Source organism: Canis lupus, chromosome 26, assembly GCF_048164855.1.
Source record: "Canis lupus baileyi chromosome 26, mCanLup2.hap1, whole genome shotgun sequence".
Classification (NCBI taxonomy): domain Eukaryota; kingdom Metazoa; phylum Chordata; class Mammalia; order Carnivora; family Canidae; genus Canis; species Canis lupus.
Window position 1 is genome coordinate 45614582 of NC_132863.1, and position 22608 is coordinate 45637189.

Here is a 22608-nt window from a genome sequence, read left to right on the forward strand (position 1 = left end):
GCCTTGGTCAGGGGACAGGGACCCCTTCATGACCCTGGCCTGGACCACAGGCATCACAGCTAGCTGTGAAGGAACAGGCCACAGATGGCTCCCATTCACAGGCAGGTGCCAATGCCCAGTACACAGGAACACCTTCTTTCTGAGAAGATGGTATCAGTCCCAATTCACCTGATTACAAGAACATTCTTCCTTTTGAGAAAGTGAAGAGAGTATCAGGGGAGTTTGGGGAGATACTTTGGGGCAGACAGGGCCCCTGCCCTGGACTTCCTTCCTCCAAGAGTGTGTTCTGGGTTTTCTTCAACTTGTGCAGACCGTGGCCTGCAGCTGGGAAGCCCAGGCCCCACTGACTCCGGGCCATGGGGAGAGCACCTGCCAGGCCCGAAGTGGTCATGGAGGCTCAGGAGTTCCAGCCCAAGGAGGCCTGGGCCTTTCCCGGGAGGTCCTGGTGCACACGCTGGAGTATTAGGGCTTCCGGGCAAGAGACCCCACCCACCCCCCTCCTGTGACCTACCTCGGGCTCAGCACCACCCCTCTGACCTACCCACTGCCCCGCTGGTCCCAGCCAGGGCCCCAGCTCTTCTCCCTCACCAGGTATCCGGGCCAACTTCCTCTCTCCTGTCCAGTCACCCCCACATAAGGGACCGTCCTCTCTTGTCTCTTCTTCCTGATGCTGGCTGTGCACCTGCTGGTGCCAGCGTCCTAGGACATGCAGGGACACCAGTGGGCAGAGTAGAGCAGCGCCCCCATACTGTGCAGCCTGCATTCAGGCAGAAGAGGAACCCCTTACACTGTAAATACACCATGCTGTGAGTCAGGGCACAGAAGAGAGATGAGGATGGGGGGTGACGGGGCATCCAGAGCCCACATGGGTATGGGAGAGGGTGCGATTTTACTTTAGTTCTCTCTCTGTGGTGCTGACCTGCATCCAGGAAGGCCTGGTGCCTCAGTTTCTATTTCTCATGAGACTGGGCCACACGTGCCTATATTTTAAAAAAAAGCTTTTTATTTTAAAATCGTTTTAGATCTACAGAAAAGTTACCAAGAGAGTCCAGAGTTTCTGTGCACCCAGCACCCAGTTCCTACTATTGTTACATTGCTGGGCTAATTTGCCACGGTGACTGAGTCAATACTGATACATTATTAACTCAACTCCAGGTGTTACTCAGGTTTCACCAAAAGCCCTTTATTTTCTGTTGCAGGATCCATTCCTGGACACATTACATTTTACTGTTAGGTCTCCTCTTGGCTTGGAGTTTCTCGGATTTCCCTTGTTTTAACGACCTTGACCATCCTGAGGAGTGCTGGTAGGACGTCCCCAGGGTTGGGTTTATACTTGGATCATTGGGATGATGGGTTCAGGAGGGACTCTTGGACGTGGAGGCTACTCATCATGCCCTACCTGGGTCTGTGTTCCCGACCAACAGTCAATGGGAGAAGTGAACCTCAGCCCCGGCTGCTGTGCAGTGCTCCCCTCAGCCAAGGTTCTCCACTGTGCTCTGGAATCAAGACCCCGAGCATTGCCCAGACTGAAGGGGTGGGTAGTTGTGTCCCCGCTTCTAAAGGGGCTTTTATATGAATTCTTTGCAATTCTCCATACAAGAGATTTGTCTCTCACACGCATTCCTCTATTTATTCAGTTATCTACAACAGTGTAGACTGAATCCTAATCCCGGACTAGCCTGTGAGTTGAATGGTTCCACTCTGGGTCCCTGGGAGCACTCTGGGTGGCTCCTGTGTCCCTTGCCAGGCCCTCATTTTGGTTTTTGAGCACATCCTTACTTTCTGCCATGACTCTGGGCTCCAGGCTCATCACAGTCCTCGCCTCAGCCCAGGAAGAAGCTCTTGTAACAAGGAGGCTGGTTCCTTCCACCAGATACTGGCATCGGAGACCAAGTCTGAGGTGGGGCACGGCTGCGGCTGCTGGGGTGCCCCTGCTTCCAGGGCTTCCCAGGGCCCCGAGCAGAGCTGGGAAATCCGTCTGTGTATTGTGCACACGATGCACACTGATCTAGAGCTATTTCTGCAATGTCGGATCAAAGGCCCTCCAACACCAGGACCCGCGGAAGGGCACAGACTTCACATCTCAGCTACCCTGGGGCAGGAGGATCGAGTCCAGAGCAGACGGTATGTGAAACATTTTTTTGTCCTGATTTATTTCTTCCCATCAGGTCAAGGTAAAACTTAGGTAAGTCTCTTAACTGTAGTCTCCCAGTGGGGTGTGGGATCCCTCCCAGGACACCAGGTGATGTCTGGAGATGGGCAGAGGGGCGGCCACTGGCATCTGGTGGGGGCAGAGGCCCAGGGTGTGGCCAGCCTCAATATCAGTGATGTGGAAGGTGAAGCCCTGAGCCTGGACACAGGGTGGGGAGCGTGGGGTCCCCAGATTAAACCTGCAGCCTGTCCTCCTGCTCCGCCCGAGTGCAGGTACACAGAACACTAACATGCTACCTAATTCCTAGTTCTCCTGTATAGCCTTCCACTTCCCACGGAGGGAACGCCTCGAAGGGACTCCTGCTTCTCCTGTGCAGCTCGGCAGGGCCGGCGTGCCCACGGCTGAACAGGTGGCAGGGAGGAGGAGGCCACAGTGGGCAGAAGCCACGAGGAAGGAAGGCTGGCCTTGGCAAGGACGGGCGTGTAGTCTTCGCTGGGGACAGGAGGAAAAGCTACAGGCGAGAGAAGCAGGTGGTGGTTGGCATTACAGCTGTGCTGGCGATGGGGAGTGGGTGGGGGTGCCTGGCCCCAGAACCGGACCATTAGGCCCATTACCCACCCCCACCCCCCACCCTGAGACGCGGGCTCCAGAGCTGCTGATGCTGAGCCTCCCCCGCAGCTGCACTCTGGGAGCAGAGGCCCTGTCCTTCGTTCCTCTCTCGGCCTCTCATAGTGCCCGCGGCCCGAGTGTCCCGAGCACTGTCAGGAAGCCGCCCAGCACTTGGGACACTCCTTCAATTGCCTTTTTCATGTCCCAAGGGTCTGACTTTTTCGGCGCGGTCCATCCAGCTGCCTGCTTCGTTCCAAGTGTGTGACAAAGACAGGCCCTGCCCTCGGGGGTTCAGTCTGGGGGTGGGGGGGAGCCAGGCATTAGGAAAGTAAGTTCTACGCTATGGTAAGTGCCACGGAGGAAGAGAGCCACCTGTGACCGTGGGAGAGGACGGGGGGTACCCGGGCATCACGCTCCCTGCGGAGCCCCTAGAGCAGCAGCCACGAGCTCCAGGGAACCAGAGAAAAGACGAGGGAGCCATGGGTGCGAGGCGAGCAGGGAGGCCTCTATGGAGAACGAACAAAGAGATAGACGTCTACCCTACTCAAGCTCAGGTATTCGTTAGGCACCCACTGCACACCTTGGGAGAGGACCAGGCTGGTGAACGTAGTAATCCTCAGGACAGCTCTGGCCCCCATCCCACAAGCTCTCGGACTAGAATAGGGGGCAGCAAACATTACCAGCAAAATGACAGGGATGATGGGGGCCGTGAGAGCTGGGTGGCAGGGGGCTCCCTGCAGGTGGGAAGCCAGGGTGAGAAAGACCCCTCTGGCCCCCAAGAGAGGAAGAGCAGGCCCAGGTGCAGGTCTTCAGGCAACTGTGGGCTGAACAGCGTATGGAACATTTGGGGGCATTTGGGGGCAATGCTGGTGGTCAAGGCCAAGCTCAGAGGGTGGGCTGTACTGCAGGTAGCCACAGGAGGCTTGGGGCAGAACAACAGTAGGACAGGCCACCACGTGGGGGACTCGCTGGTTGGGGGGCAGGCTCCCCATGTCCCGCCTCCTGACAGTACAGCCCAGCCCGTGGGCGCAGCGCTCCTCCAGCCCTTCAGGAAAGCCTCCACCCAACCCTCTGAATCCAGCACAACAGGATTGGGGGGTGCCCTCCGGAAGAGCCCTTCATCTTCATTATCACCCCTCCTGGCCCGGCCCTGCACGGGGACCTCTGGTGGCCCCAGGTGGACAGAGACGGCACAGGACACCGGTGGCCCCTCTCTGCCCCCCAAGGGCTAATGCCACCACGAACCTCATGCACTCCACTCAAACATGCACATCGAAGCCTGCCTTCCGACCGCCCGCTCCCCATCCCAGTTCAAAGGCAGCACTGTTGACTTTGAAGAAACGGCCTTTGAACGTGGGTTTGCAGGGGCCTTGGCGGCAGGCTCTGAGCACCACGGAGAGGAACTTCATCACGGCTCTGTCTCGGCCTCACGCGCTGACAGCCGGCCTCAGCAGTTCATCTTCTGAAGGCTTCTCCCTGAAGGTTCTGTCGCCACCTTGATTTGAGCAGCGGGTGCGTGCTCACGACGCTGTTCTGTGCGGGGCCCCAGGAGAAGAGTCTATGAACAATGGCCTAACTTGAGGGTTGCCACCACGGCGAACCCCTGCCTCGTTCTGAACAAAAGCTGCAAATCAAAAAGGAGCTGTCAGTTCACTCCTGGGGAAGCAGGAGGCTGGTCCTTCCTGGTGGTGCAAAACCACGGGAGCGCAGCCTGCCCTCCGCCCTCAGCCCACCGTGTGCCCCGCGTCCTGCTCCAGGGCTCACCCCCACCGCTGACTTGGGTGGTTCTAGGCTGATGGCACTGGAGGGTGAGGAGTGTCAACGGGAGCCTGAACGTTCTGCCTAGAACATTCGCTGCGGCCGAGAGGAGATAGTGAGAAAATGACGACGGCAACCGGATCAGGAAGAGGACGTCTGAGTGGGACCTTCTCCTCGGGGGGCAGAAGACCACAGACCTAACAGCCTGGCGCCCCAGACAAGCAGGTAGTGGGGAGACAGGCCCATGGCCACCCCAACCAAGGTCACTGCATTCCACATTTATTATGCAGCAGTACAAAGTGTTTGCTCTATGGATGTTCCGTTATTAATTTTTTTTTTTTTTAACAACAGATGGTCTGGAGTTCCCTGCTTTCACCTGATATGGCTTGGCAGTAAACTGGTACAGTAAATCCTCTCATTTCAGGAGGCTTTGGGTGGTGGGGTTGCCACTGTGAATTAATCAAGCCATCTTACAGAAGCCCGGTGGCGAACCCAAAGTGAGCTCTGACTCGGCGTCTGTAAGGGGCCACCGCCCGGCCTGTGCTCAAAGCTACAAATGACTCAACTCCCAACCGACATTTGCAGAGAACATGCCTTAGAAACCCTTAAGAATGGCTGGGTTCCGGTAGAAGGCAAAGATCAGTCTTTATCTCCTAAGACCTTGTTCACACAAATCTATGTTTTTAGTTGACCTTTCCTTCAGAGAGCAAAGGGTAAACGCCCATGGAGAAGAGTCTGAAGCATTAAGATGTCAAATCAAGGAGGTGGCATTAACAAGGCTCAATGGTGCTGGAGTTTCAAAGGGGACACTGTTGCTGGAGGTTCCAAGGACACCCGAGAGCAAATAGATTTGGGTTAGAAAGAAAGCAGAAAAGGGGAAGGGTTAACAGGATAAACAAAGCCAGACACACAGACACACATGCACACAACCCCCAAGGTCACATTCAGGGGGCTTTTCTACTTGATCTTTCCTCCAGTGGCCAGAAGAGCCATCAGAGCAACTTATATTTACAGGCAATCTCTAGACTATTGTCTCTTGTCAATCTGAGAGAGAAGCAGCAATGGTTTTGGAAACGTGGCCCCTTTTCTGATGAGAGAGAACGGGTGGTTCACGAAATCAGCCGCGAGCCACATTCTCCAAGGCCTTCCTGTGTGATGATCTTAGATCATCCACCCACAGTTGACTCCAGAGCCTCGGCCAGCCAAGAGCAAAGCACAAGGAGTCAAGATTTCAAGTCAAACCTTCTCTCAAATCTTTCTGGTTGGCAAGAGGAAGGAGACAGAACTTGGCGGGCCTGTTGATCTTTTCAAGCAGGGACAGAGGCTAGGGAACCCAAGAAGACACAAGGCAGTTGAATTCGTGGCCTCGTTCACCATCGAATGACTGCGCCAATGGAAACCCATCATCTCTGTACCCAACTGGCATTCCAGGCAAGGAAACACATGCAGGTGCCACCACTTATCTGAGACCACATGGCCAGGTCCAGAGCAGGTCCGAGAGGTCCCCTGGGCCAAGGGGACCATAGGAACCCCCACCCCAGGGACTCTCCTGAGAAAGGGGCATGGAGAGCAGTCGACATCATTACTGCAGCTGCGCCACCTAGTGGTGAGGAACTGGGGCACTTTGTGGCACGGTCCCAGCCCCTGGGAACATCGATCACCCAAAGAGAGGAAGACCAAGGGCAGGGCTCCAAGCCAACATGGGGCTGTCCAGAAGACCTCTTCACAGTGCACCCACAGTGAGCAATGGTCACCCACACACCCACTTAGTTGACCATTTTCATGGGACGTGAGGCGTGGCTTCAGGCACTGACCTCTCAAGGCTCACTGTCCTCCCCTACCTGAGAGTGAAAATGGGGAGTCTCTGGAACTCCACATGTACAGGTCCTACTGCTCCTTCCAGAAGAGCAGGTGAGAGGGAAGGCACTGCTGGAAATCGGATCACCATGCACACACTGGCCTCTGCCCTCAGCCTGCCCACACTCTAATAGTCACATCCCACACCCCAGTCAGTGCTCCAAGGCCACCTTGCCCCAAGGCCATGTCTGCTCCAGGCTGGAAGGAACCAGCTCTGACCGTAGGCTGACAAACATTCCAGAAGTAACAGGGACCCTACCCTCCTCTACGCTGTCAAGAAACAGGCCTCAGAGTGAAAGCCTCCTTCAGACTGGACCACATCAGGAAATCAGACCCCAGCTACCCCAGCTCAGCTCTGTTCAAATCAAATTGACCTCTCACCGCTAGCACATCCTTAGGCAAGCGCTGTGAGCCTCCAAATGCATCCCAAACATACTCATCATCCCCGCTGACCATCCCCACTGACGGGACCAGCCAGGCCTCTGGACCAGCTGGTCTCCCAGCTGCTCCTCTTGCCTCTGGCAATGCCTCTTACACAGTAGCAGAGAGGGCGCTAGAGGTGGTGGATTCAGACCCTGGCCCTGGTCCAGCCCATCCCCTCCTTCTCACTCCTGCAACCAGCTCTTCCCACCCCAAGCCCTTCCCCTAGTGTGCGACACACGACACACGGGGACACGACACACGACACACGGGGACACGGGGGCTCCTGACTCAGCCCCAGCACCACCTCAGACTCCTCCCTGGAGCTCCCCCCTCCCATCCCTAAGCAGCGGTTCAGAAGGTGGGCTCTGGAGTTAGAATCCTGACTCCACACTGTCCAGCTGTATGGCCTTGCACAGGCTATCTGACCCGGGCGCCTCAGTTTCCCGGTGAAGTTGCTATGAAGATTGTATAAATTACTGTATTTCCCTAATGCCTTGGATGTGGGAGGCACCACGAGACATACCCAATAAAGGAGCAAACAAGTCAGGAGCGGGGCTTCCCGAGCGTGAGGCTGGTTGTGTGCGTCTCTCCCACAGAAGACGTGGTTCTTCAGAAGAGGAGTGGTCTCCCCAGCCCTCACACCGGGGCCCCGACGGCCCAGCCGCACCACGGCTGCCTCGGGTTCTTCCCAGGGGCCTGGATAAACAGGAGGTTCTGCGCAGCCACGGGGGTTAAGTTGAGGGCCGCCTGCCCCCAGTCAAGAGCCCCAAGAGCCCCCTGAGCACCACCCCCCACCCTCCTGCCTTCCTCCTCCGCTCTGGAAGCCACATCCAGGTTCCAGACCCGCTCCGGCCTCCCCAGGCCTCCAAAAGCCCATCCTCGTGGCTGAGAGGCCCAGAGCCGCACGGATGCTGGCGTGGCCACAGAAACCGCCCTAACCCTGTGGTGTTCCTACTCAGGTTACCGAGGGGCCACAGGGAGGGAAACCGGCAGCCGAGCCGCCTCCAGGGGCCTGCCAGAGGCCCTCGTGAGAGCTCGTTGCCCCCTTCCCAGGCCGGGCCACTCCGCGCTCTCCCATGAGCCCAGGTCTCCCAAGATCAATGTCATGGCAAAGTCAAGGAGGCCCCAGCCAGCAGTTGGGTGGCTAATTCTGACAGCCCTCGCCCCTTCGGAGATAATAATAGGTCCACTTCACTGCACGGAGAGCAAGTGCAAATGCCTACAGAGGCCAGGCCCTGCTCAGAGATGAGTGACGAGGCCAGGTGGCGGCCAGCGCGGTGGCGGTCCTCGGCTCCCCGACAGGGGGCGGCCGCCCCTCGGCGACGGCCGCCTGTGGACAGGGCCCCGGGCGGCTAGAGGCTCCCGGGAGTGGGCCAGGAGAAGTCCACCCTCCGAGTTTTGGTAATATCTCCTAATACCTAAACACTGGCGGCTACCATGATGGAGACTTAGGAAGACTGTCGTGTGCGGTTGAAGCACAAGCCGTTTCTGGGCGGGATCGGCGTGCGGGGCGGTTTCCAACTCCCTTCCAGAAGGGCGGCTTTCCCCGACATCAGTTTTTGCCGGTAGTAATAGCGGCCACCGTTTCGGGACTTATTTCTGGGCGTCAGGTGCTGCTCATCTAGTTTAAGGGCGCAGAGCCTTGGTTCCTTCCTCGTAAACCAGGAGACCGACCGGGCAGGCCATCGAGGCGCCCCCAGGGGCGCGGGGCCGACAGCGGGGGGCTGAGGTTGGCGCTCGGTTCTGCGTGACACCAGAACCAGGGACCTCACCCACAAGGCTTGCGCCCCGGGGCCGTCCCTGCGAGCGAGGGGGCTCAACCCCGCTGACCTCTGGGCTCCACACTTGTCCTTGGCGTTTCCCCACGTTTCCATCCGCCCCCGCCCCCGCCCGCCGCCGCCTACCGCTTACTCAAATGACCCTCCTGCTACCTCTTCACCGAACTGCACATGCTGGGCTCCTTCCCAGGCACTAATCCTTCCCAGCTCTCCTGACCATATCTAGCCATGGTAATGCAGTGTCCTCCAAATCCCCCTGCCCCTCTATCCTGCTGCCAACGGAGCTTCCATTTGGCCTGTGACATTTAAAAATATCTGTCCAGCCTTGGCATATAGAACCCAATACCCCCAGCTGTTTAAATACCACTGCCTCATTCGGCCCGCACATGCCCGTGCTTCCAGTAAAAGCGTAAGTTGACCCAGAACATCGGGCCACCCGAACCCTCTATTCCAATCACGCCAATCTTAATTTGGCTCCTCCGTCAAGTGTACCATCCGCTGGAGCCCATTCCTGCCCCTACAAGGAGAAGACAGGCGTGGGCCCGGGGGGCTTTGAGCGGCAGGGCAAGGTGTGGGCCATCTGTGTGCCCAGGACACGGGAGCACATGCCTGGAGCATGGTGTGATGTCCGCCACAGCTGTCCCTGCCCTCCCTGGCTTCCCACCCCACTGGGCCCCATGGCTCTGCTATTAATATAGCGCCAAGAGGCCCAGCAGCTGGCCGTGGCAAAATCTTTCCACACGGACAGTGACAACTGACATCACACTGATTTGGGCTCTGTACGTTCCAAATGTGCATTCTTTTAGAAAGAGCATTGCTGAAATTTGCCTGGTCACTGAAAATGTGTCTATGTTGTTTCGGGAATTGGGAAAACATCTCCAGTGACCGATTTGGGGGCCTTGAAAAAGGGATCCAGAAGACGGGTGGGAGCCCCAGGATCTCCTGGGGCTCATAGGGATTAGAGTCTACTCCCCTCTCAAGGGTGCCCCAGATCTGTGTAGTGACTAAGTGTCTCATGGAGAGGAGGAGGGAAAAGCAGGGGCAGTTACGTGACTTGCTCTTCTTAACGGAAAGAAGGTGGCTTCAACAGAGCCCAAAAGAGCCCAGAAAGAGCAGAGTGAAATGGTATGATTTCTGGGACATGCCTTAATAAAGCTACCCAAAGGAGTAGGGGTGAAAGAGGGAGCAAGAGCTGATGGGCTAGCACAGCTGTGCTGGGGCCCCAGGGTCTCGTCTCCACCTCTGTGTGCTGGCAAACTTCCCTAACAAGGTTAAGCTTCAACATGTAAAAAAAGACTCAACAAAAATTCAACAAAATCTGAACACACTCAAAAATACTCACAACATACATGTGAAAAAACAAATCAACAAATCACGGAGAACCTCACGTGTGCTAGGAACCCTTCTGGGACACTTCTCAACGTGTACAAAAGAAAGAGACGTGAGCAGAGAGCGCTGGTGTGCCGGTCAGCAACTGCCCCGCCTGAAAACGACCTCCTTTTGGCCACAGCACAACGGGTCTCCTCCCCAAATGCCCTGGATTTGTTTCAACTGTCCCATTCCATTGACCCATGGAGACAGCCTCAACACATACTTTTTTAAATTTAGTATTTAAAAATACACAACGAGCCAACCCAAGCAAGACACAGCCGGTAACCTCATCTACTAGAACGCCTTTCTCGCCTGCCCTCACCCACCTTCGCCGCCACAGCAACACAGTAACAAATCTCTAGTTTATCATAGGCTTTCTGCTTTCTGTGAATGTGTTTCTTCTATCATGTACATACTGGCTTAGTTTTGCTGGCTTTTGACCCGTATGAAAAGCATATCCTACCACACTTCTGAGGGCGTATTTTTAGGCACAGGCTCTTTTCTGGCATTTTCTGGCATCCAATCAAGAACCAAGTGCATGATGGGAGAAAGACCCACCTACCCCCACCCAAATCCCCAGAAAAGCCCAGCATGAGAGAAGAGGCCTCAGCTCAAAGAGGGTGTGGGTGGGCCCTGCAAGACGTGCCAGCAGGAAGTAGAGAAGGTGCCTGAGCTCACGCTCCTGTTGTTTGGGACAGAGCTCTGCTGAGGCCAAGGGCACGGGTTAAAGCCTCACTGATAAGCCTGTTTCTTGGCTGCGTCTGCAAACAAAAACATGTGAAGTGACGGCAAATGTCATGGTAAAGGCAGATCAAGACAACTACATCTGTCGATTTATTATTAGAAGGCAAATGTCATGGAAAGAAAATATGCCCCAAGTAATTTAGTCCTGTGCAAACTCAACAGGCTTCAGCTGGTTGGAACCAGAGGCCTTCCCAGCACTCCTCAGCTAAGAGTTGCCTCATTAGATACTGGGGTCAAAATCTAATTTGTCCCCCCTTGATGGTACATATCTGTTGGCGAGGGAGACCAGAATGTGCTGTCACCTGTCATGACATCTTTTCTCGGGTCCACACCAGTACCTCCTGAAGGGGATGAGCAGACTCAGCTCCTCGCCGTCTGCCGGGGAGAAGACAGTGCTGCACTGGACCAACCGAACCTGGTGCCCAGGATAACCCCAATGGGCCAAGGGCCAACTGAGCTTTGGATTTATCTTCTCAAGTATTTAAAAAATTCTTAGCCAGAAGCGAAGCAGTAACGGTAGAATTTTCCTTTAAAACTAAATTCATTTACACAGATACAACAAGTTGATTTAAAGAAAACCATTAAGTGCAGCTATAGTGCGGGAATATGGCAAAACTCATCCAGCTGGTATGGAAATAATTGAAGTTTGAGCAAAAATCTCAATTATTTCTAAGGGACTGTAAAATTTTTTCTAACTTGTATAGTGCTTCTGAGCTCTGAAAGTTCTGACCACATTCCATCCACACCACAGGCCAGCCACCTCCAGTCTTCTCTGTCCCATCCGGGTGCATGAGACGGGAAAGAAGGAGCCCAGAGTCCCCACCGCTGATGCTGAGCGGAGCCCCTAGGCCGGTGGTCACGCACCAGCTCTCAGGTCAGGAACCCACATGAAAGGTCAAGTTAGTGTTTTCTTTCTCCCAAGTTTGCTCTTTTCCTTCTTTACGTTTCCACGATGACTTCAGAAACACAGACGAGCAAACTTCCCTTTTCACGCTGATAGTTCACCCAATGTAACAGGTGCTCCTAAGAGCAGACCTTTCTCTCTTCAGACAGAAGTCTATTTTAAAACTAGTTGGAAAAATAAATAAATAAATAAATAAATAAATAAATAAATAAATAAATAAATAAATAAATAAATCTAGTTGGAAATGGGAAGTTACTCTTTTAAACCTACTAAACATAATATTAATGTCAATCATATTATTTCATTAACTTTGTAGATATATATCTCCCTACAATGTTACATTATGGATAACAAATTAACGTTACTATTGAGGAAAAGCTAGGCAGCCCGTACAACCCGGTCTGCAGGAAAGCCCTACATTACCCCTGTCATCCCAGAAACCCCTCCAGTTAACACGGCCTTCCACACTCAAAAACGTCCCAGCTGGATGACAAATTACACAGTAACCCTGGTTATACACCATGACTAACTCGTCTAGCCTGCAAAGAGCAGGGCAGGGAGGGGAGTGGGGGACAGGGTCCCCCGATCTCGAAGGCTGGAGAGCATTCTTTCCATTGTGACCATTCCCAATTTAAACTGCCTAGATGGGGGATTAGGCAGGGAGGCCTACCACGCGGGTTCAAAATGATCAGAAGACCAGAGCGCAGCTCAGAGTTCTCGAGGGATCGCCAGCAAGAACGGTTTGTCAATGCTGCCTCCCCAAAGGCACGCTGCCCTTCACCAGAACTTGGAAGAAGCTGAGTGCACAGCCTGTGCCCCGGCCGCCTCTAGGCCAGGTCTCCCCCCACCCCTCTGGGCGGCAGGTCTCTGAAATGTAGTTCATTAAAGTTTCACTCTTCTTCCTGACCGGTCAGAGCCAAGGTCATGCCCCTCAGACCATGTGGGGGTCTGGGTACAGCACTGGTGCCACTGCCCTCCTGGCCAGAGCAACTGGGTGCCGAGAAGGTGAGGGTCAGACACATGCTGCCTGGTAGCCTCGGGCTAAAGGGCCACCAAGGCAAAGCGCTGTGTCTACCTGTGACCTCCCTTAGGACTGACCCTAGAGAACCCTAGTAAATGTGTGCAGAAGTATGTGCCAGGACGGGGCACCAAGTCGAAACAGCAAAAATACACATCAACAGGAAAAACGGCTATTGACAGTCCTTTACTGGGACCACAGCCGATGGGGCGACGATTAAAAAGAACCACAGAGATCTTATGTGAACCGACATACGAGGGTCTGCAAGATAACGCTGCCAAATGAAAAGGCTGCAAAGTCACTACTTGTCTTTAAAAAAAAAAAAAAGACACTTTTTGAGGGCACTCGGACGGCTCAGTGGGTTAAGCGTCTGACACTTGACCTTGGGGTCACAGGTTCGGGGCCCACACTGGATGTGGGGCCTGGAAGGGTGGAAGGAAGACGTTTTCTATGGAAATAGGTCATTCTGTGTGAAGCTGGTCCCTCGGGGGAACGTGAGGGGTGGGCTACGGAGGCTGCGGCTGGACGAGGGCCACTAAAGCAGACTCTAGGCTTAAGCCTCGGTCAGTATCACCGAATTTATGGAACGTATCTAATTCATGCCCGCCATATGTAACGCAGTGCTGTATTTTTTGCCATAACGGAGAGGAGACGCTGCTAGGACATCACAGCTTTCAGAGTAGGCATCTCACAAAAGGGTCTCTGAGGGAAACGGGTGTGCCTTTCTTGTACCTACTCCCCCATATCCCGGGGACTGGCTTCAAGTAACAGCTGGCGCTTTGGGCCTTGGCTGGATTTTTGAATAACCGGCAGGAAAAGAGTGCTACCGAGTGCTCTTGGCTCTCACCTTGCCCAAGTCGTCCTCGGCTGCCGCGGGGACCCTGCCAGGCCAGAGCAGCGAGGCCATGGTATAGTTCTATTTCGAGCTTCCGAGCCACGTCCAGCCAGCTCTCGACCTGCTCTTTCTCTAACAAGAAGCCAGCAGAATGTCAGTTCTAACGTGATCAAGAAAAGAATGCAAAGCTGCACATTGTCCGTTTGGATGCTGACAAAAAATAGATCTGCTATCAAGGGGGCTGACATCTGAGCGCGGGGTTCATGTTCCATCCCCCCGCGAAGACCCTCGGCTCGGGGCGGCGCACGGGGACAGCAGCAGGGCAGAAGAACCCGATCTTTGAGGGCTCCCGCCCCACGTGGAGCTGTAAACTCAACTCCGGGGCCCTGTCGTCCCCGGGCTTTCCCACTAGGCTCCCGGCTATCGCCACAGCCCCTCCATCCAACTATGGAGGATCCTACCCTTTGGCCTAGTAGATTCCTTCTCGCAGGCCATGCAAGGCGCCTCTAACTCAATGGGCCAGGGGCAGAACTCGCCCCACAAGGCTCGGCAGGACTTGAGGTCCACCAGCCCCCTGCGCTCCACACCCCCCGCCCTTCCCGTGCTCAGTGGAAGGTAGCCACTATCCCTTCCAGTTCCAGCTGCGTGTCCCCCCTCACACAGCCCACTCCCTGACTCCACGCTGCCGCCAAGCTGTCAGCTGATGTCCCCAACAACGACTCTCGAGGTCACTCTCACTGCCACCAGTTTTGTATTTCTAGAATGACCTTCCCCAGACCCAACTACTCCCACCATCTCTGGCTTGCCTCCAAATTCTACCCCCAGCCCCCAGCCAGAGAGAGTTTTGTCACAGACAACTTGATCGTGGCACCTCCCAGCCACCAGGACAAGGGCTTCCCACCGTCCTAAGGGTGGTGGAGACCCAAGACCGCATTCTGTTCTGCTGGGTCAAGGAGGCCCCAGCCCTGGGGCCACCTCCCCGACTCACTTCACTCTGTCCCCCAGGTTCTGCTGACTTTCTGCCAGTTCCCCTCATCCATCCAGTCCCTTCCAGCAGAGGGCCTGCAAACACGCTATTCCTGCGCTTGGACCCGGGCCACCCCTGCCGCTGCCACATGCTCATCCTTCAGTTCACAGCTCAAGTGTGCACATATCACTTCCCCAGGAAAGTATTCCCTGACATGCCCAGATCTAGGGCAGCTTCCTCTGCTGTACGCTCTGAAAAAAGTTTCTTTTCCAGTGCCCTTAGCTCAGGTTGTAACGAGACTCTCCTTAGCGTGATGATTCATTATTTCCAGATCCCCCGCCGAATAAAGAGTAGAGAGACAAGAGGCTGGTTTAGCTCACCAACACATTCCTGGTGCCTAGCACAGTGCATGGCCCACAGCAAGTATTCCGTGCACTTCTGTACATCAAACCACCGCTCCTAAGACCTTCATCAGGAAGCCACTATGAGAGAACTGGAAACAAAACCCACCATCACCACCACTACCACCATCACATTCACCACCGTCACCAGCACCACCACCAGCACCAGCATCATCGTCACTACATCATCCCAACCACCACTCACATCACAAACTTCACCACCATCACTGAGAGCTGCCATCAGCCAAACTACTGGTTCAGAGTTCACCTGTTCTAGACCCTTGCTGGGCACTTTCTATTTCTTTCCTCATTTGATGCTCTCCATAACCCTGGAAGGGAGAGTTTTTTGGACCCTTGGAAGACCTTTCCTGCAATGGAGGAGATGGAAGTCCAGACAGGTGATGCCACTGGTCAGCTATGAAGCAGAATATATAAGATGCACATCTGGGTCCATCTGGTTCCAACACTGGCTTCTCACCTCTCACACTTCTCAGCCTTTCTACTGAGTCCCTCTTATTAGATGCCATCTTGCTTCCTCTTAGAAGCCACCCAAATACACTCAGAGAAAGGACATTAAGAGAAAATCCCTTAAAAAAAGAAACACAGCGAGGTTCCCCCTCCTCCCATTCCCTTGTTTCATAAAGGAATAAGGGCTCTTCTTTGCCATATGCTGTCAGACAGCATGTGGAGGCACCAGGGAGGGTGAGGAGACTAGAAAAGGATGAAAGAAGACATAAAACATCACAATCTAATGAAATGACGTGACTAACCAGAAGAATATAAAAGAATAACCCAAACTTATTTTTAAATAAAAAGAGAAGCCCAGAATTACCAAATATCACAAACTGTACCACTTGTCAAGAGGACAATGAGGTGGAAGTCCCTGATTCAGAGATTTCAGACAACACTAAAATTTCAAAAGAAATGTGAGATGCCAATCTGGGGCAGCCAATTTATTTTTTTAATATAAGTAAAATCATTTTTAAAAAATGAAAAACATTTTGTGAAGCTCTAAAGAAAAAAAACCTCTAAAATCTTAAAACAAAAACCTCACATTACTATCTGTTTGATTCAAAAGGGGGTGACACTGACATACTAATAGGAGGGAAGCTTCTGCAGGCTCCGTGGTCAAGAATAGTCCCTGGGGTGCCTGGCTGGCTCAGTTGGTGGAGTTGATCTCAGAGTTATTAAGTTCAAGCCCCATGTTGGGAGTAAAGATCCATTAAAAATAAAATCTTTAAAAAAAAAAGTCCCTTCTCTGAATAACTTGAGCCTGATGAAAAACCCACCCCATCGTCTTTAATTTTTCACACTTCACCGCGGGTTTGCATTTAGTGACCACTGACGTTGTTCACCTCTCTCTCTTATGTAGGAATCCCTTCGACAAAATCCTCTTCAACCTTCATTGAGTATTTGCTTGAGCAGGCTGCTGGTTGCCTCATAAACCAACCAATTCTAAAAGTCACAGAATATGAGAAAAATGCACAAAAATCAATACCATTCCTATAAACGCACAGTAAACAGCCTGCAAATAAAATGAAAAGAGAGAGCCCATTCATAATAGCAACAAAAGTATCAAATACTTGGGAAATACATGATATATTTTCACATACCAAACTCTACATATGATACGTGGACATTATATAATGAAAACACAAATCCTTAATGGGAGAGATAGAAACTCAAGTAAATGAAGAGTGAGATCATACTGGGGCTCAAGGCTAAACGCAGAAACGATGACTGTATTTCCCAACTTAATTTATAGATTGAATGGAATTCCAGTCAAAAGATCACCAAGGTCATTACAGAACTTGATAAAAGTGGTTCTTAAATTCTATAGGAAAATAAGTGCACAAAACTATCAGAGGGTTCTGAGATAATATCCAATAAGAAGGCATTTGCCCCAGTAGATCTTAAAATATAGTATAAAGTGATGATCATTAAGGCTGTAAATCAATCAGGGTAAAACAATGGAGAAAGACATTACGATTTAACAAACGCAGCAGGAATAAAGTAGCTATCAATAAACAAAAAATACACAAGCCACCTAATGTCACAATAGTCTGGCCTGAGGTTTTTCAAGACCCTCTTATCTCAAATATGGAAAGGAAGTTTTAGCTTTAACTAAACATCAGGCAATTTCCAAGTGACAAAGATGAAGTTGTCTGACAGTCTAAAAAAAAAACACCTTTCTGCCTCCTCTGTTTATTTCCCCATGGTCATCTCAAGACCCACAGCGTCCTTGCTGGGGTGCTTGTTAATTAGATCCTCTTGTTCTCTGTGAGCACCAGTGTAGGTGAAGGAGACATGGGCAGTGGACAGGCAAGAATCTCCCACCAGGGCTCCCTGGCCAGGGCCCATGCCCGGCGTCCCCCAGCAGGCCCCACGCGGCCAGCTTACCCGCTGGTTGGCTTCCTAATGGCAAGGACTGTCCTCAAGGGCAATTATGATTGAAGTCCGCACTTGCCTCAAAACAAAACCAGACCTCTGTGCTTTGGAAAAACAGGAGTCTTCTCTTGCTCTATGAGTGAAGAGCTCGGAGGGAAGTGATGGTGTTTTGTGAGCGTATTTCTAGACCAGTAAAGGGAAAACCCCCAATTTACAATGATGTTTAGCCAAAACCATGAGTGGAAGAGGGGAAAGCCATGGCCAGCCTATTGATGAGTTTTCATTTCCGATTTTGTTCATTTCTGTTGTGTTAGTCTAGTTTCACGATGTTTTCTGTAGCATGCATAGTCCATGTCTGACCGTGGGCCCCGCTGGAACCTGGATGGTCCGGGCATAGGGATGACCCTGTCAATCACCTGGCCCATGTCTCAGGATCCTTATGGATCCTGAGGAGGGAAGGGGTGTGGAGAAAAGACAGGCGAGCCCAGAGCTACTTCCACCGGAAGCAGAGGTGGTCAGGTGAACTGCTGATTACATACAGATCCATATCACTGTCCCCCACGTCTGACTGGTCAACAGTGCCCTGCCACCAAAAGCCACGTGCCCTAACATCTGTGCAGGGTGGGATGCAGCTTCACCAGACTGCCTTTTAGAAAAACAAAGCCCAGCTCAAATAACAAACAAATACCTAGAATCCTCTTTAACTCAGAGCAGCGTTACAGTGAATGAGGCTGATTTCCCCTGTTACCAGGCCGGACTGATTACAGAGCCCAGAGCCATTTGCCTGAAGATAATTGCCCCAATTCCCCACTTCACTTTGCACGTATAGAAACAGTCCCAATCTACCAGAGCCTCAGTGACTAGACATGTAAAATTGGTCTAATCATATTTTGAAGAGCTCGAGCTGAAAGGGTTTCTGTGAGCATGAGCCTGAACCATGACACCAGGCAGAGTTTCTCCCCTCTGGGTGCGTTGCTCGTTTGCTCACTCCCCCACCAAATCTGAAGGGGTGAGTCACTTTCTCAGCAGATGAGAGAAAAACAACTTTGAGGCTCTCTGTCAGTGCTGGTGGCTGGAGGTAAAGGCTGGATGCCCAGGAGAGCTGGACACGAGCTAAAAGCACAAGCCAGAGGACATTCCTGATAGCGGAGTCCTCTGCGATCAGCAGCCCATCTCCAGGAGGAAGCTGGTATGCAGGGCAGCGGGGACATCAGACACTAGAATCACAGGGGCTGTGGGCATCTTGGGACACCAATGTCTCAGCGGGCCATGGGAAAGAACCAGGCAAGCTCAAGTGTAAGTTGAGGGCAGGCAGATGGAGAGAACCTAGTCCTAATTTCTGTAGGACAAGGCCAGGCAAATGGCCAGAGTCCAGGCTGTCAACCAGGGACCACATGAAAGCTGACAGCTAGAGCAGAAGCAGAGAAAAGGAGGCACCATGCCCAAGGAGGACCTGTGTGCCCAAGTGTACGCTTTGCCTAAATAAGGGAGCTACCAGACACTTCCTGTTGGATTAGGAGCCTAGAAAGTGCTCCACCTGTGGCAGAGGTGGGTACGTAGGTAGGCAGGTAGGTGAGTGGGTGCTGGATGGATGAGAGAACACTGGTAGAACCCAAACCCAAGGGAAAGAAAGGCCATTCTCGAGAAGACAACTCCCAGCAGCTCTGTCCACAGGGCACAAATAGAGTATTATAATCCCAACAGTGGCCTGGACAGCATCCGGCCATGTCAAATAGGTGATTATTTCACCCTATCATTTGCTTTTAGCTCGAGATGGCATTCCCCCAAAATCACAGAACCAGGAGTTTGGGCCTGTCACTATTTCTACTGGTGAGAGCCAACCCGGATCAGTGCAGTCTGAGTAACAGCAAAATAACGCCCCAGAGAATTGAGCCAAATGCTCTTGTACTGTACCCAGACCTGGGGGCAAGTGGGACGTACAGTGCCAAATTCTCAGTAGGGCTGAGGCTTTCTGGCTGATTGCCACAGTCAGGGGTGGGGAATACTTCAAGCTCCCTGAATTCATTTCTACCCAAAAGAAAGTTTGAAAAGCTCTCCATCTCGAAAAATAGTCCTTTTCAATGATTGTCCAAAAAATACGTTCAAGGGTGATTATACCCACTCACCTGGCAGAGCAGAACCAGTCTTTTATCTCGTGTCTCATCTTGGAAACTGTGTTGGTGTCTAGGGGAACCCATGACAATAGTCTGTCAAGCCTTTTGAGAACTCATGGGATTCCTCTTGGTCTCTCTCAGAGAGACCAGCACAGCGATCTTCTCACCACAGAACTTTTAAAAAAACAAAAAAATCTAAAAAGTCAGGCCAGGGGGGAAAAAAAAAAAACACCACCACATCTTTTTCCAGAAACCTCCCCCCACAGATGAACTTCCCCTGACTGTATCAGCACTTCCCCAATACTGTAGGGTTCACTATTTGGCACTGGTTGGCAGCCCACTTTGTAGAATTGGGGGCACTTCGCGCTGACATGCATGTCGGAGGGGGAGCTGCAGTTCATTCTGTTACTGCCATGCCCCCCCACAGCACCTGCGACAGCGTCCTGCTCACACAAGTGACTCAACTCCTGATGGCTAAATAGCCAATTTCATTCCTAATTTCCAAGACAGCTCTGGGAGGGGAGGCAAGGACCGATAGAATTAATAGACAGGGGATCCCTGGGTGGCTCAGCGGTTTAGCACCTGCCTTCGGCCCAGGGCCTGACCCTGGAGTCCCGGGATCGAGTCCCACATCGGGCTCCCTGTATGGAGCCTGCTTCTCCCCCTGTCTGTGCCTCTGCTTCTCTGTGTGTGTGTGTGTGTCTCATGAATGAATAAATAAAATCTTTAAAAAAAAAAAAAAAGAATTACTAGACGGACTTGACAAATTTCTTTGCTCTGACAAGAGGGCTATGGAACAAAGTGCCTCCGAGCCTGAGCCCGATTATAGAAGCCGCACAGCAGCCCTGCTGGTTCCCTCTGCATACACCTGTTTGCTCATGTCCTGAAACTGCCACCCAAACATTCCTTCCTGTCACTGAGCCGCTTGCACTTTCAAATGCTTCTAAAATAGAAGCAGAGTCGGAAGGGCATGTCCATCAATAGAGCCCCCAGCCCCTCTCCCAAGGTCTCCAAATGCCTTTCATGGAATCAGAATCTGAGTTGAAAAGAATTTTGGCGCGCATCGAGTTCCAACTCGGCCTGGCTCATGAGTCCCACGGAAAACATCTCCAATATGTGCTCATCTGTCCTTTGATTTAACACCGCTTCTGACAAAGAGCCAACTGCCTCCTGACAGCCATTCCATTTCAGAGCCCTAATTGTTAGAATATTCTTCCTTGGGTTCAGCTGAAATCTGCCTGTTGTAACTACTACCCATAGGTTATAATTTTGCCCTCTGGAGCCACGTAAAATACATCTCAATGCCTGTTCCACAGGACAATCCTTTAAGGGGCTGAAGACAATATTCTTCACAATTCATCCCAATCAGAACCTTATTGTATGATGCTCGGATGAACTGGGAAGTGCACTTTCCTGTCCAACAGGTTCGGGAGCCTCCCTCTGGCAAAGCCCAAAGGTGACATATGACCATACTTTATTTACCGGCAGACAGACAGAGCCCCTTGTTCCTTAGCTGCTAACAACCCGAGGTTGTTCATCACCCACTTGCTCCTTTTTGAAATTCACTCTGCAGCAAGCACTTTTTAAAGTCGTGCACGTAATGCATTTTAAACAGCATTTTCTGCACAGATCCATTTGCTCGACCTCGGCCCTAAGTGCGAGATGGAGCAGTATTTCAGTGTGGTCCTGCTGCTCCTCCCGGAGACTATGCGGAATGTTCACCAAAATGTATGTGTAACTATACAGGACCAGGGCTCTAAAATGCAGTGTTTTGTTAAATGTTCATTTGCTGATTAAAATGCATCTTGCAAAGAAAGTGCATTACTAATGCAGAATCTAGTCCAAAAGTACGTATTATGTAATGCACATTTGTTAATAATGCAGGCAATCTCGGTGTATCTATATTAGTGGATCAGCTCGGGGCTGCCATCTCCATTATAGGCATAAAGCACTCCTTCTGAAAAACGAAGTACTTTCTTATGAACACTAAAGAATCATAATCCACCTTGTTGCTGACAGCTGGCATTCGTCTCCATTGAAAGGGCATTCACCAGCACCCACATATTCCTGATTTTTTTCCCCAGCGTGCCTTGAAAATCCCTTGAACGACGTCTTTATGCTCCATGCACTGTCAGTGGGGCTGTGCTAATTGAAAGAAATAAAGCAGGTGGGTCAATGTGAGCAAAACCTTCAGAGATGTCCCTCCTTGATGGAGGCAGAGAGATATGGATTTGAAGTATGCAGGACCCAACAGCCCATCCAGTGCCCCCTACTAATAATCACATGATGACTGGAACCAGGCTCTTGTGAGGAGACCCTTTCAGTTCCTTTGCAAAGTGTGACAGTAGGCACAACTAGAATACAGACATTTGTCCTTTTATGGGGTTTGCCAAATCAACCCTACTTTCTTAGACCAATCAGTATTTTAATGCCACAAAAGAACTCAAAAGAACACAAGAGGAAAGACAGACACAGCCAAGAAGCCGAGTCAGGAACATTCAAGAACATCCACAGCCAAGATGCAGAAATAAAAAAATAAACCCTCAGCACATCGAAAGCAGTTGCTAGAATCTTGCTAAGGTCTGGTCTACACTCTGGTTTTGACAGCTGCATGTAAGCATGGTGTTGAAGGTATGAGGACAAGTTCCACCATGCCAGGTAATGGCTGTAGGCACAGGACTCTTTAGCCTCCAAGAAGGGGGTACCAGGAGCAAAAGCCTGGTAGGTGACCTCAAAAAGGAAAGCAGAATTGTGAGGGCATGCCTCTCCAGATTTCCCCCATGTTGACTCAAAGACAAAAAACCCCCATGTGTTCCAAGTGGAGCAACTTTATTGACATGTCCAAGAATTCTAGGAAGACGGTGTGGCTCTGGATTAGGCAACTACCTTTGGACTTGCCACCATGGCAAAAGGGCCACTCCATACTCTAACAGGGAAGGCGTCATATACAACCCAGAAGCAGCAGTCAGGTTATAGATAGAACTCAAGAGCTTTCCGAGGACCATGCTTCCCTGAGCTAAGATCACTCCAGGGATCCCCCTTCAGGAGGACATGGAGCTCATTTGATTTTCCAGGGCTGAGAAAGAGAGGTACTAATTTCCTCCAACCTTTCAGCCTCCGGGGTTCAGCATGGTCTTAGAACATCTAGCCACATCACCTAACCCTAATGCTCTGATGGACCCAATAGCTTTCTCAGAGCATTAAAGACGGATTAAATATTGGTGGGCAAGGAGGAATTCGGAGTGGTTTAACACTCTGATTAACAGCAGATTAGTCCTAAATGGGCTTT

The 22608-nt window shown here is 51.8% G+C and overlaps 1 long non-coding RNA gene across 4 annotated transcripts in view; it reads right to left on the minus strand.

Moving 5' to 3' along the window:
• Positions 1 to 983: 983 nt before the first annotated feature.
• The window catches only part of LOC140618717 (uncharacterized), a 34059-nt gene continuing 12434 nt past the window's right edge, over positions 984 to 22608 (minus strand). For all 4 annotated transcript variants that reach the window (XR_012018791.1, XR_012018792.1, XR_012018793.1 and 1 more), the window contains one exon: positions 984 to 4385. This is a non-coding gene — a long non-coding RNA (uncharacterized lncRNA). The remainder of the gene's footprint in view (positions 4386 to 22608) is intronic.